The sequence below is a fragment of the Amblyomma americanum genome, chromosome 7 (assembly GCF_052857255.1).
Source record: "Amblyomma americanum isolate KBUSLIRL-KWMA chromosome 7, ASM5285725v1, whole genome shotgun sequence".
NCBI lineage: Eukaryota > Metazoa > Arthropoda > Arachnida > Ixodida > Ixodidae > Amblyomma > Amblyomma americanum.
The window spans coordinates 38,403,769-38,418,797 of record NC_135503.1 but is presented as its reverse complement, the minus strand read 5'-3'; the positions used below and the strand labels follow the sequence as shown (position 1 = coordinate 38,418,797).

General features: G+C 47.2%; 1 protein-coding gene and 1 non-coding gene across 2 annotated transcripts in view; both read right to left on the bottom strand.

The window, feature by feature from the left end:
- The window catches only part of LOC144098930 (uncharacterized), a 114,788-nt gene that overhangs the window by 64,261 nt on the left and 35,498 nt on the right, over nt 1-15,029 (bottom strand). The window lies entirely within an intron of this gene.
- TRNAR-UCG (transfer RNA arginine (anticodon UCG)) lies at nt 12,735-12,807 on the bottom strand. Its single transcript has one exon. It is a non-coding gene; the product is annotated as a tRNA-Arg (tRNA).

The window sequence follows — 15,029 nt, the reverse complement described above, 5'->3', positions numbered from 1 at the left end:
CAGTGCGCATGCGCAGAACGCAAAGGGTATGCGCGAGTCTCACGTACGTACGTGAGATTCGGATTTTTACGTTGCGGTCCTTGCGTTGCTTGCGTATACGTAGCGTTGACAAACATGGCGGAGCCCTGCCCGCCGCTTCGCGGCGATAACAGCTTCGTCGCTAATCCCTCGAGGCGATATCGTGTTCTAAGTTGTTGTATTCGTCTTCGATTTGCCCATTCTTACCCTCGCATAAGGTTTCAAGCGACAAATAGCTTTTGTTTTTCAGACAGAAGGGCGATTTTTCAGCTGTTAAGCCTGACGAAGTAGCGTTCGTCGTCGTCATAGCAACCGTCTTGCTATGAATGGCTTGGCTTAAAGACTTGTCTTGGATGATTTAGGCTACAGCCAGTGTCTGTGTTTCTTAGTAGATGGCGCTAGGCGTAACGCGCGGCGTGTTTCGCATACGTGTAACTATAAGGGTTTCAAACCACCTGCGTGCAGGCTACGTAGACTTCTCACGTTTGCGTACGTGAACCCTCTACGTACGTGAAACTAAAACACTCTATTGTGTGTGTGTGTGTGTGTGTGTGTGTGTGTGTGTGTGTGTGTGTGTGTGTGTGTGTGTGTGTGTGTGTGTGTGTGTGTGTGTGTGTGTGTGTGTGTGTGTGTGTGTGTGTGTGTGTGTGTGTGTGTGTGTGTGTGTGTGTGTTTTAACCTTGATCATGCTTCAGTACGAAGAGCAAGCAAGGTAGTGTATGGACAAGTGAGAAAAACAAGTCAGTTAATGGCTTATCTTTAAAGTATCTGGCCTGAATTTGATGACCTTATTTAATTTTCATTACGCGAGACAAAATACCAGGAAGCCGCCGCGGTGGCTCAGTAGTTATGGCGCTCAGCTGCTGACCAGACAGACGCGGGTTCGATCCCGGCCGCGGCGGTCGAATTTCGGTGGAGGCGAAATTCTAGAGGCCCGCGTACTGTGCGACGTCTGTGCACGTTAATGAACCTCAGGTGGTCGAAATTTCCGGAGCCCTTCACTACGGCGTCCCTCATGGCTTGAGTCGCTTTGAAACGTTAAACCCCCATAAACCAAACAAAATACGAGGAATATTCATCTTATCAACACTAACGCATTTGCCACTCCTGTATCTCCGTCTTTACAGCAACAGTACACAGGAAACAAGAAACATGAACCGTAAAGATAAGCCCCTCGAGACGATCGCGATCTTCACAACGAAAGTTTTTAACGCTTCTGTTGTCACTGTGGCAATAAGCAATTATCTCCAAACTGCGTGCAAAGGTACACACTGTACACCGTTCGCCTGATACGCGGGCTACAACGGCTGTACCTTCGGTAGTTCAAGAGAAAATTCTCCGTTGTCTTCGCGGTCGCAAAGTTAAAACAACAGCTTAAGAGCCGCGTTCCTCGATAGCTCCTTTGATATATAGTGCACGCCTCGCACAGTCATTCGCGATAAGCCTTTGCGCGTGCTAACGCCTTTCGTCGTGGAACACGCGTGTTTCGCATAAGCAAACTGCTAAGTGCTCCGCCCAGCCCAACAAGGAGGAGTTCGATGCCGCGGCAGTTGGCACCCCCCCCCCCCCCCCCCGCCTCCCCAACCTCCTTCCCACCGTGCTAGATGCGCAACGCTGTAAACACGAGCGGAAACGAGAACGAATGCATGTCGTTGAAGGCTGGCTGTGCGTATTACCGTATTAACGCGAATTTAGGCTCGCTGTTTCAGTGAAATCACGTAAAGCTTTTGTCAAAGGTGCATAGCCAAAGGGGCCTGCTTCGGCGTCATGCCGTGTTGTTCGTTATTGCCAAGCTTCCAAATCAGTTCAAGGTGAGAGGAACTCTTGTTCTGACGCCTCCGAAATTAAGGACTTCGAAGTATGCTAAAGAGGCCCACCACACGGCTTCCAAGAATACCTTTTGGGGTCGATCTTTTTCACAATTAATATATGAAGCCATACTCGGACGATCCGCAGAGCCAAAGCGCGAGCATATTCGAAGCAAGCATTTGTATATTTAGGGGAATTTGAACACTCCGCAGTCATTTCAAACAAAACGCAAAATAATTTCCTCCTAATTTGACAAGAGAGTACATTTTTCCTTTCTCTCTTTCTTTCTATTGCAGTCGCTGGTTTACTCCTCAATACGCTTAACCCTTCCAATATTCAGTTTCACACAGTGTATATGCATTTCTGTGACGATTTTGTTAGAATTACTTGTTACCGAAATTGGTTATAATTGTCTCCTTGTACTCACAAAACTTTTTGTGCAGGTTTCGGTTATTTCTGGAACGCAGTGAAACTTTGGGGGAGAAGTCGCATCAAACCCGTTCAAAACATGCACCGGAAATAAAAGCAGAAAAAAAAATACGCTGAACGCCTTCGCATTTTACGGCAACTCTCTTTTTCCTGACGCTGTAACCTACTGGAATGCCCTGCCGAAGAACAAAGTTTCTTGCAGCGACCGCAAATCATTTCCCGTCAAACTTACCAGACATTTACACAACATGTAAACATTGTTTTAAGCTTGTCTTGAACCATTCATTGAGTTTGAAACTGTGCATACTGCCAAGCATCCATTTTTGCTGTATTTTGTTATCTTCATATTCCCCATCATCATGTCCAATTCTTTTTGCTTTTTAATACTTTGTTGTATTAGCGTTTCGTTGTCCTTATCTTTCTGCTACGCATGGATTTACACCAATTGTGAGCGCTTCTTGCGTAATTCCGTCGGGCCTTTAAGTAAGGAAAGAAATTATATAACTAGCTCTGGTATGGTTCCAATGAAACATCGCTTGCTTGTTTTGCGATCATGAGCGCTTTACAAGGCCTAAAAGGCTCTTACTTGTGTACGTAACGGCTCCTTATGAAAGTAATGAGTCAGAAGTATAACTGAGACCCTGAAAGCAGAGCTCGCTCACAATAGAAACATATGAAGACCAGACAGAAATTGGATAATTAGTTCATCAGAGGCCATCATGAATAGAAAATGTTGGCAATAAACTTTGTCGTATTTATTTGGAAATCAACGTAAGAGGCTCAGAAAATACTTTCTAACGAGTATCGTCATCGCTGATGTAAAGCTGTTCCACTTGTATGTCATGTGACTTCTTACTCCTCCGTGGCACGGCTGCAACCACTACAGTGTAGTGCGTTTCTTTATGTAGTGACTGGTTTAATTCGTCTAATAAGCTGGTTCTGGCTCTTTTACGCAAAATATTTGGACGTTATTATCACAGTCAATTGGGGGCCTCGTGACGCTGCAGCCGTAGATAATCGCAGCTGTAACGCGTCATCGACACGGCTCCGTTAAACCATACAAATTCCTTAACCAAATCACTGAAAATGTTTACGAGACTCTGACAGTAAATATATAACCCACTAAACAACGCAGTATAGTGCATATAGCATACACAAGCTATACAGGCGAACTGATTATCAGCTCTGTACGCTAAGTCGGCGGATGTTGTAAAACTGGCGCAGCACTCACACAGGGAAATCATTTCAAAACATTTTGATGCGCACTCGAATTTTCTCTCCCTAAATAAAATTAAAAATCCGACGTTCGTATTTTGGAGAAAAGTGTTCCACCCGCCGCGGCGGCTCAGTGGCTACAGGGCGCTCGACTACTGAAACGGAGTTCCCGGGTTCGAACCCGACCGCGCCGGCTGCGTTTTTATGGAGGAAAAACGCTAAGGCGCCCGTGTGCTGTGCGATGTCAGTGCACGCTAAAGATCCCCAGGTGGTCGAAATTATTCCGGAGCCCTCCACTACGGCACTTCTCTCTTCCTTTCTTCTTTCACTCCCTCCTTTAACCTTCCCTTACGGCGTGGATCATGTGTCCAACGATATATGAGACAGATACTGCGCCATTTCCTTTCCCGCAAAACCAATTATTATTATTATTATTAAAGGTGTTCGCATCTCTCCGGTCTACTTGCTTTTTAATCTCACAAAACTGAACCTTGCTTATAGCCACCCGGGTTCGAACCCGACCGCGGCGGCTGCGTTTTTATGGAGGAAAAACGCTAAGGCGCCCGTGTGCCGTGCGATGTCAGTGCACGTTAAAGATCCCCAGGTGGTCGAAATTATTCCGGAGCCCTTCACTACGGCACTTCTCTCTTCCTTTCTTCTTTCACTCCCTCCTTTAACCTTCCCTTACGGCGCGGTTCGGGTGTCCAACGATATATGAGACAGATACTGCGCCATTTCCTTCCCCCAAAAACCAATTATTATTATTAAAAGTGTTCACATCTCTCCGGTCTACTTGCTTTTCAATCTCACAAAACTGAACCTTGCTTATAGCCACGGTTACACCGTAAACCTAGCTTGGCGGTCTTGGTTTACCTGCCGTTGTATTAACCGCAGGTAAGCACGCCTGCCAGACAAGAGCACGACCCCTTATTTTATTCTCCTCAAGCCTAAAAAAAAATAAAGAAAGGGGTTGAGAGAGCGGCGGGTGGAAAGACGCGGAAATGTTTGCACACTTAAAATATATTCTCTCTTGTGTGCCTGAATCCGCGTTAATGCGGTAATTTGAGCAACGCTCAATTTCGACCAGGAGGCAAGGGGGGACCCCGACGTATACACATGCCTGCCCGCGAGATGAACACGCCGCCAGCCGAGTTCGCCGCGGCAATTAAGAGCGTTCGAAGGCGCGCCGGGTCACTGCGCGCATAATAACGGTTTCCCTCCTCTACAGCCGCGGACAGCGCAGCGGCGCCGGTCCGATTTTCACGCTACGCTATGTCCGATATCCCTCGCCGCCAAGCGTGCGTGCATGGTCAGTCCGTGAGAGAGCACACACGGCTTTCTCTTTCATCGGAGGAGCGACCAAGTTACGGCGCGAATCGCGGCCAAATGAGTGCCCTTTGTTCGAGCGGGAACAGCACGACTTTGGGACAACTCAAGCGAGTCGGCGCAGATCGCTGGAGAGGCCGGGGCAAATCGGGCTGTCCTGCACGGTCGACGCGCTATGCTTATCAGAGCTTGCGGCGCGTTTTTCGGGACGCTGTCGAGGCGCTGTAGGCATCCGGTCGAGTGACCCTTTTGTTCAGGCTATGCGGCTAAACTATACCCTCTTGTTCTTGTTGCCGATGAGCCTGTGGTGCCGGTATAACTGGAACGCCGTTGGAATTCGTCGTGTGTGTGTCTGTGCTGCGGACTTGTCGTAAACCGTACTGCCGCGAGTAGCTGTATTGCGCAGCTGTGACGTAACATATGTAGCTATATCGGTGTGGTGTTCTTTCCGCCGTGAACATGGTTGCAGTGAAATCACGACCCCGCCGCGGTGGCTCAGTGGTTAGGGCTCTCGACCACTGATCCGGAGTTCCCGGGTTCGAACCCGACCGCGGCGGCTGCGTTTTTATGGAGGAAAAACGCTAAGGCGCCCATGTGCTGTGCGATGTCAGTGCACGTTAAAGATCCCCAGGTGGTCGAAATTATTCCGGAGCCCTCCACTACGGCACCTCTCTCTTCCTTTCTTCTTTCACTCCCTCCTTTATCCCTTCCCTTACGGCGCGGTTCAGGTGTCCAACGATATATGAGACAGATACTGCGCCATTTCCTTTCCCCCCGAAACCAAATATTATTATTATTATTATTAAATCACGAGGCACGACAGCTGACCGCGAAGCTGCCACTCTCTCTCTCTATTGTTTTTTTTTTGTTTTCTGCCTCTATTATTTGTGAGTCTGGATTCATACTGAGGGAACAACTATAGCAGAGAACAAAACATAGCCGTCACTTCGTTCCAGATTAGGATGAAAAGCTTGCGGATTTTGTTTGTTTGATTTGTTTTCGTTTTCTGGTCACTATAAGCGCCAAATTATCCTCTGCATAACTCATCGACCCCTTGCCCTCGGAAGTAGCATAGCTACCCATTTTATATTGGCTGGCTGCATTTCCTATTCGTTCTGCTCTCGACGCACGGAAATCGCTGCGAGCAACGCAATTAGGTGCGGCGTTATACGGCACTTGGAGTTGGCAGCAAGAAAATCCTCACCGGGCGGAAGGAAGCCTGTATAGTAGAGACACTTCCTGCACCCCCAAGCGACGACACGCGCAATTATGCGTCGATATAGTGTCTCCCGCCCCAAATTCCGGCATCGCAGTACTATAAATACGCTCCTTTCGAAGCGCACGCACCCTGTTTCTTTTCCTGAACTACAGGGCGGGACCCTATTATCACACTCGTGGCGACACGATTACTGTCCTACTGGCGTAATTGTGTGCACGGTCAGGTGCCAAGACGGACCTGAGGGCACTTGGCAACACGCAGCGAGGTCGCCCCAAGCTGTGCGCATGCACTTTCCTTTCATTGAATGCGGGAAACAGAGATGCTGCTTTCTTCCAGCATAACTCTTAGCCGCGCACACAAAATGACAGCACGCCATCTTTGCATTCCAATATGGAACTGAGCCGGTGCAGTCGAAGGTCAGTTTAACGAAACTCGCTCTCGCGTGTTTTCGAGCTGTTTCGAGCAAGTCGCTGCTACCTGGCTAATAGATGTGGTATTTAACTCTTACTCAGTTTAACTGGGTGTACTGCAGTGCTGCACTTTCAAAATGTCTTTAGACAGTGTATAAACTGCCCATAAACTTTTGTCTATAGACTTTCCATAGACAAATCCCATAGACAATACAGACTCCGTAGACAGTCTATAGACAATCTATAGATTTATGGCCAAGCTTTTAGTAGACTTTTGTCTATAGACAGTCTACAGGCAATGAATATACAGAAGGAATATCTATAGGAAGGCAATACAGTCTATACGAAGTCTGTAGATCTATAGACTGCTTTTATAAGAGTGGAATCGAACCCTGTCCCGTGCACCAGAAAATACTCACACGCACAGGGCGCACACATGAGGCACACAAATGGTCCCTTGATCAAATGTTTTAGGCGAATCCCCCAAGGTGGAGTAAATTTGTAATAAGGGTGTAACTACTCATTGCCATCCACACAAGCGCAGCACGCTTTTACATTTATACATTTATAAGCCCTTCGAAACACCAGCACGTAAGCCGCGAGTGTTACGTAACCTGTTGCGCATGCCGGAACCACAGCGGAGCAGCCATCATGCAGTCTGGAGTGCAACTATATTAAGGAAAGCCTCGCGTGCACAGATTGCGAGGCCTCTTCCTCGTGGCTTGTGCACATTTCCATTGGCCCACTTAGGCTGCATGGTCGCACGGTGGGCGGTGATGGCAGGGCAGCACTGCCTTTGTGGCTCAGATATCGGACCAGTTAAGAGCGCGGTGTGCCGGCCATAGACAAAGGGAAGCGCCTTCTCCTTCCTGTTCCGGCGTATCTTCCATGGTAATGAGCGCGCCATCGATTACTACAGCTCGCTCGGCGTGCCTTTCTTTTGTCCCGCCACCTTTCGGCCGGCTTTAGAACCAAAAAGCAGTCTTTCAGCGTGCAGCTATGCCTCAAAAATAGAGAAAAATAAAAACACGACCTTTGCCCTCTACGCAGAAGGAATTCATTAGAAAGGTAGAAATTATGCGTCAAAAATGCTGCTGAATTCAACGAAAAAAAAGTGCGTTTTCGAATGTAAAGGCACTTCAGTAACCTTATAAATGCGCAGTTCTTGCATAATCTGCGGCAAAAGAAAATCGCAAAAGTACACAGAGGCCAAGGAAAGGGTTGAATAATAGAAGCACTTTCATTCTAGTGAGGAAGCGATATCTGCCAACTGTCATTACAGCTTAAATAAAATAGAAAAAGAAAGACAGCACGCCGTCAGCGCGGACCGAACTCACGACTTAAGTATGCCACGAGTGACGCCGTTACCAATATCTCAGCTGCGGCCAGTGGCCATTCTTCCTTCAACTTTCATGCTATAGACTTGCTTGAATGTAGTGCACATACAAAGGAACAGTCATGCTGCACGCAAAAATGGATCGCGCTGTTATGTGTGCACTGAAGTTGAAAACGTGTAGTGGATATTATTCTTCCACAAGATATTATTTATAGTTATGAAGCAGTCATTGCTAACGTGTTCCCTTTATTATAACAACTACGTGTATTTCAGTTTCTAAAAAAAATAGCAAGAATAATATTTTCGCTAAAGTAAGAACAGCACAATAGGTTAAGACAGACACACACGCTTCATTCAAGCCTGTCTGAGCGCTCGGACACCATGGTTCGAACCAAGACCTGCGCTAGTTTCTATATCTTGGCTGATAAGAAGGGCTTCTCTCTCTCTCTCTCTCAAAAACCTATATGCCAATATTCGGCGCCGGTGACCGTGACCGACTCAATAGATGAAATCTGCGGAGAAACGGTTCTCGCCAAATATTGCGCTGACACCGTCAGAAGGAAAGTGGTCAAAGAGTCTGTGTTGTGTCCTTCCTCTATTCATCGAGGTTCTATAGGCATAGAATAAATTTCTCAACGACATGGCCTTTACAAAAAGCGGTAGGAAACAGAACGGGAAGGGGTGGGGGGTATATTATGTGGGTCACATCAGTGCGCGGAGTCGTATTCAAATGCGCTTGGACATCAGGTACTATATAGGTTCTTTCGGACGACACCCACAGTAAAATACTTCCCTGCCTTTACAGAACTGCGCATCCAGTCTCTCAGATCCCTTTCGAGGGCACCCCAGTCCAATACCCGAAATCGTACCGCAAACACTTGCGTGGCGAGCTATTTCCACGACCTTTCTTGCTTTCCACAGCACAATGAGACCCACGTCGGCGAAATTTGGCATCATCAAAGTTCCACGGCTATCTTCGCGTGTAGATCCATTGTGGGTAGGTCGTTGATCCTACCGCAGGCGTAGTCGGCACGCAGGCCACTGAATGTACGAAGCGACGCAGCCGCTCGACCATGGTCCATCTTCGTTCAGCTGAGGAGCAGTGGTTTGCCAATCACACTAGCACTCAACGCCGCGTTTTGTTATTACCCTCTCGCTCGCAACCAACAGCTTGCTCTTACACTTACACCACCACCACGCAAGCCACTACAAGAGGCGGGCGGTGCTCGTATGACCACGCACCAAGCACGCGCGCGCGCGCGCGCATTCAATCCGCTTTCAACAATGCCTCCCACAACAACGATACCAGCCGGACCTCTCGGTTTTGAAAAGTGCGGTCGCGAGCGAACTCGCCGCGGCAGCGCCAGGCCAGCCGGTTGACGCAACCCTCGAGAGCGAACAAGACATGCAAGCCGACGGAATGGAATGTCGCGGCCCCCGTCCGCAGCACGTCGCTCGCGTAGGGGGCGCAAGCGAAAATGGCCCGCATCCTACGTCCGCGGTGGATCGAGGAGCGTCACCGACAACGTCTGCCCCTCCCTCTGACTCCCACCGCCTTTCTGCCTGACTGCAACGGGCAGCTGAAAGCGAAAAATAAATGAAATAAAGCAGCAGCAGCAAAAAACAAAAGAAGCGAATAGCCCACCACAAAGCCGCGCATAAACGCGAACACAAAAGCGCCAGTCGCCCAGCGGCCGCACGGGGAGTAGGCGTGAGAGTGATCGTCTGCAACGGCGGCGCGGTTTCGCCTGCTCCGAGAGCGCGTTCATTCTCTCTGGGCGTCGCCCCCTTTGAGCCGGCCGTAATGTGTACAACGGCAGTTAGGGTTTTTACCATTCGCGGCATGGCCTCACGAGAGGATGGACTGTCGACTTGCGCTTGCTCACGAGCACGGGCGACGGCGATTTGTATTCGTTGCGAGCCGTTAGCCGCTATGGCAGCGGAAGCCATGCCTACCCTGCCTGCCTGCTTGCTTGCTAGCCGCGGGTTGCGATCTGTATTCGCGAGAACGCGAAGCAGCGGTTAGCGGAACACTGCGAAGCCGACCGGGTGCCCTGATTAAGTTTTGTTTGTTCGCCGTGATAGCTTTAATACGCCCCCGTGAAACGCAGCAGCCACCTGTGTCGTGGGACTGCCGCAGCTGCCGCTAAAAGAAGGGCGCGGGGAGATTCAGAACGTTCAGAAAGAAATGCGCGTGATATTTACTTGTGGCTGGCAGGCGCATCAGCCAAGCGCAGCGCTAAGCTGTGGCATCAGCAAGAAATCGCGCGCTTGAAATATATCGAAGGAAACCTGAGCTTTTCGACTGAAGTTCAGGGCAAAACTGGCTTTGTTCTTTGTTTCTTTAACGGCATTATAGCTTTATAATCGGTCATCACCCCCTCTACTTTTTGTTGCTGATATTGCATACGTGGGTGCTTTGAAAGTATAACTCTTTTCTAATGCCCCCTGAGGAGGTGCCGTATAGTGCTTGGAATTTGAAGACGTATGTTATAAGCCACTTTTCCGTTGAAGGAGCTTCAAATGACGTTTTGCAGCGATATATTGTCAACCTGTTGTTTGAATGATCGGCGCATGCGCAGAACGAACACGTTAGGTACAATAGAGAGACTCGCTATAGTGCCTAGAATATACTATATGTGAAATATAGAATATACCGACGAGCTGAAGTACAGTAGTCCCCGCTGTATCGACATGCTTTGTTCGCTTTGGACCCTTTTTTCCCAGTTTTTCAGAGCGAAACGGACTCTATCAATAAACTTTGTGATCTGGATCATCATTCGAAATGATTTAATATTGTCTGCAATGCCAGAGGTATTTAATACGGTACCACTTAGTAGCAGGCCGTTTCCTTGCTGCCTCCAAGTGGAATCGCCCTTTCCCCCTACACGATATTCGTTGTGAATATGCCTAAAAACAGAGGGAGAGCAGGTATCAAAGAGGAAGAGAGAGAGGGAGAAGAGCATGGCGACAACATTTATCACCAGGCGCTGAACACATCGGACAAATTGCGCCGAAACTATGACGAGGCTTCGCGCCCACGAAAATGCATTGGCCAGCCATACTCTTTCATTAAGAAGTTGGTTTACACATCCTGGATGTTGTACCTGAACTGAACGTGCTGTAAATCGGTCTGTGATCCCTAGCGAAAATTCTAGTACAAGTATGTATTGGTCTAACATTCCTGTATTTTCTGTATGGCTCCCTATTAGCCTGGTATGGGTCTGAATTAGTCTAAGAGGGAGAAACGTGTATAATTTGAGATAACAGCACTGTCCTTTTTACCGTCAATAATTATTTTTGTCTTCAATTACAGAACCGCGCGCAGAATTCTATCTGATCGCTATAGTCGTATAATATTTATCGATCTAGCTTCGCTGATGAGCAACTCGCCACCAGTACACATGGCTGCACTGCTCGGAGGAGTTAAAGAGCATTGAAGGCTGCCTATCTCTACACATTAAGTGTAGAAGGTTTTATATTTTAGTGGTATTCTGGCACTATGATGGCCCTCCAATACTACATCCCAGCGTCAGTGAAATCTAATAGCATATCCGATTTTCAATCTGCTGCATTTCTAATGAGCCTATAATTACCTATTATTTGTCGAGAAGCAAATCATATTAGAATTTTCGCTAGGAAAACAGCTCCTTTTCTTGCTCACGCGCGTTGCTCTCCTCATTGCCTATCCCCTCAATTCGAATGCAAGTATTTCCTTCTTGACATCCAGGTTGCAGCAATGAGCCAGACAATTGATGGTATGCCCGCATCTCATCTTTTCTCTCATTTTTGTCCGTCATAAACAACTAATGCTACTACTACTACTCGCGAGTGCATCTCGCAGAGGGAAAGCTGCACAAGCACACACCATTGCGTGTTTTCTCCGTCGTTTTCATTCTTTTATTATTTATTATTTTATTATTTTTATTCTTTTCTTCTTCTTCTTCTTCTTCTTCTTCTTCTTCTTCTTCTTCTTCTTCTTCTTCTTCTTCTTCTTCTTCTTCTTCTTATTATTATTATTATTATTATTATTATTATTATTATTATTATTATTATTATTATTATTATTATTATTATTAGCTGCAGGCTAATGCTATAAGCTATACCCCACCGAGGTAGCTCAGTGGCTAGGGCTCTTGGATGCTGAGACAGAGAACGCGGACTCGACCCTGGCCGCGCCGGGCGCGTTTCGATGAAGGCGAAACGCAAAAGGCGCCCGTGTATAGTATTTTGTTCTCTGCGACATCAGCGCCCTCTACTTCGGAGCTTCTTTTTCTCTTTCATCTTTCACTCCGTCCTTCCTCCCTTCCCCCTAAACGCGATTCGGGTGTCCATCGAGAAGTGATGGTTACTGCGCCGTTACCTTTAATTAAAACCAATTGTGGCCCAGGATGTAAGTAAAGCGGCACGAAACAGAAGGACGCCCAACCGGACGGACAACCGCCAGTGAAACGTCAAAATAAACCCGCCACTCCAGACCTCTCGGCTGATGTTAATAAGCTTTCACTGATTAGTGCGCTAAGCCGTAGGCGTAGGTCTAATAACTTTTTTTTTTCACTTTCCACACGACTCGCTCACTAAACTTTCCTATTTCTTTTATTCCTGCACCCCATCTCCACGAACTTAGCCTTATGCACGCAGCAGACCGGTGGAGACGCTGTTCGTATCTAAAATAAACTGATACTTAAACTGAAGCTGCGATGGACGCGCCCCGAAACGTACTGAAACTTCGTATACCAATTAAAATGTCGACATAATATCAACAGTTATACGTCCAGTTGGTATTAAGAACGGCGAACGGTTTGATGAGCTTCCTTGGAGCTACGCCCGTGACTCGCAACGATATTTAGCTTTGATGGTGGAAGCTTTGTTACTGGCACGCGCATAAGGCAAACGTCGGGAGGCATGGTCTAGCTATATAGAAACAAATAAAAACTGTTCGTTAAAAAAAAAAAGCTTGAAAAAAATATTGCGTCCGCGACAGGACTCGAACCTGCAATCTTCTGATCCGAAGTCAGACGCCTTATCCATTAGGCCACGCGGACGCGCTTGGTGGAATGATCATAGAGATGTGTTTTGTCAGTTGCGCCCTTGTTTCGTAAGCGGAGCGGTTTGATTTTTTTTCGCGTTTTCACTGCACCTTCAGTTACGCTTTCCTTCAAAAGTGATGTCATCTAGCCTATAATTCTCTGCGCTCTTGAAGGCCCGCATTGACACAAGATACAACGCGACAGGGACTGGCGCTTCGCTTTTGTTTTTGTTGTATTACTTCCAAACGCATGCTGGATTAAAACGAAGCAAGCATTTTACGTTGTGGTCATTGATCCCGCAAAGCCGTCGAGGGGGGCCAAAATAGCAAAAACTTTATTATTTTTTTTTTTCGAAATAGACACCCACTCGCGGAATGACGACGTTCTTATGGCTATTTTTGTGGAGAAGACAAGAAAAACGGTAGCGACTGTTCGGGGGGGTGCCTTTGGCACCACGCAGGAACAGGAACTACACGGTAGGACGCCTGAATCAGCCTGAATCGCCTGAATGTCCACGGGTGAGCGCAACTGCCTTGCCAGGTGACCTTGCAGACGGCGCGCGTGATTTGAATGGAGCTGTGGTTCTGCAGGTTATCGCAGTCTCGCAGTCAAGTACGAACTAGAGACGCAGTGACGCTTTCGTCGAAGAAGCGGCGAGAAGTTGTCTGCTTATGCGCCGCACGGTGTAGCTTCTTTCGTTTTAGCAACAACTACAATGAAGTTCGGTAGTTTATAAACGGCGGCCACTACTGCACCTCACATCGGTGCGAAACAGCTTCAGTCAGCGCTCGTTACAACGGATCCGTATAAAACGGACAGCCGCTTATAATGGACGTTATGGCTAATTTTATTAATTCACCACACAATTTAAATCCAATGTGTTTCCGTTTTAGCGGACTCTGTTACAGCGGACCACTGTTTACTGCGAACTGAATGCGTAGTAAAATTTGGTCCGGAACACCTTTTACAACTGACATTTCTGATGAGTTCCAGCTCTTAACGAATCAGTATTTAACAGTGAAGGCCCTTTTCCTGTCGAGCTTAGAGCTCCAACAGTCAATACCACCAGTGTTGTGAGCTTATGTCTGGTACATTTGAGTACATTCCACGTCAAGGAAAATACGGTTAGTGAAGATTAATTACAGCCTTACTAGAGTCCATTTTAATGTGGCATCGGCGGTAGTTGTGGCTGAGGCAGTGGCTAGCTTCTGAACACTTTCCTAACACATTTCACCTGCTGTTAGAACAATTAGTAATGTTTCAACATTAAGCAGAACAGCGACACGCAGAATGACAGCACCTTTGAGCAACTCGACTCAAGTCGAATCATCTCAAGTGCTAGCTTTTTTCCAAGTGCCTAGTCTTCGTGCAGTCTTTTCCTGAGCTGCGAATTTATTTCACAAAACAACTGTGCTACCGACTTAGCATACACCTTAATCACAAAATAAAGGACTTGCAAAGCAAAGCTCGCTCGCTAAGTTATCGTTCTTCCTGGCACTTAGGGCTGCATTAACCAAATCACTGTTTAATTTATGCATATATATTCACCTTTATAGTTCAATTTTTTTTCTTGTTAAAGATAAACTATCTGAAACCTTCATTGGCGGTAAATGGTGCACGTTTTTGGTTTCTAAGTGTTTGATCATTGCGATGAGTGGTATCGTTTTGGTTTCGTGTATACGCACCTTTCTAACATTTAAGCGAGTGGTGGTTTTTGATTCCCTTGTCGTAGTTTTTCGGGCCCACGTGAGATAATCTGACTGTTTGCAACTCTTGGAGACCTTCTGGTATATATATTGTATATACGGCGTAGCTGTCCATGTTTATTGCATAGGCCCAAATAAGCTAGCAATTTGCTCACATCCCGAGTGAAGTTGCACCCATTTTTCGTTTGTACATATGCCGCAAAAGAAAAAAAAAAAGCGAAGCAACGAAAACAAAACTAGCAACCGCTCTCGGTTCAAACAAATCCTTTCAAAATTCTTTAACTCAGCTACTGATCCGGAGTTCCCGGGTTCGAACCCGACCGCGGCGGCTGCGTTTTTATGAAGGCAAAACGCTGAGGCGCCCGTGTGCTGTGCGATGTCAGTGCACGTTAAAGATCCCCAGGTGGTCGAAATCATTCCGGAGCCCTCCACTAAACGGCATCTCTTTCTCTCTTTCTTCTTTCACTCCCTCCTTTATCCCTTCCCTTACGGCGCGGTTCAGGTGTCCGCCGATATATGAGACAGATACTG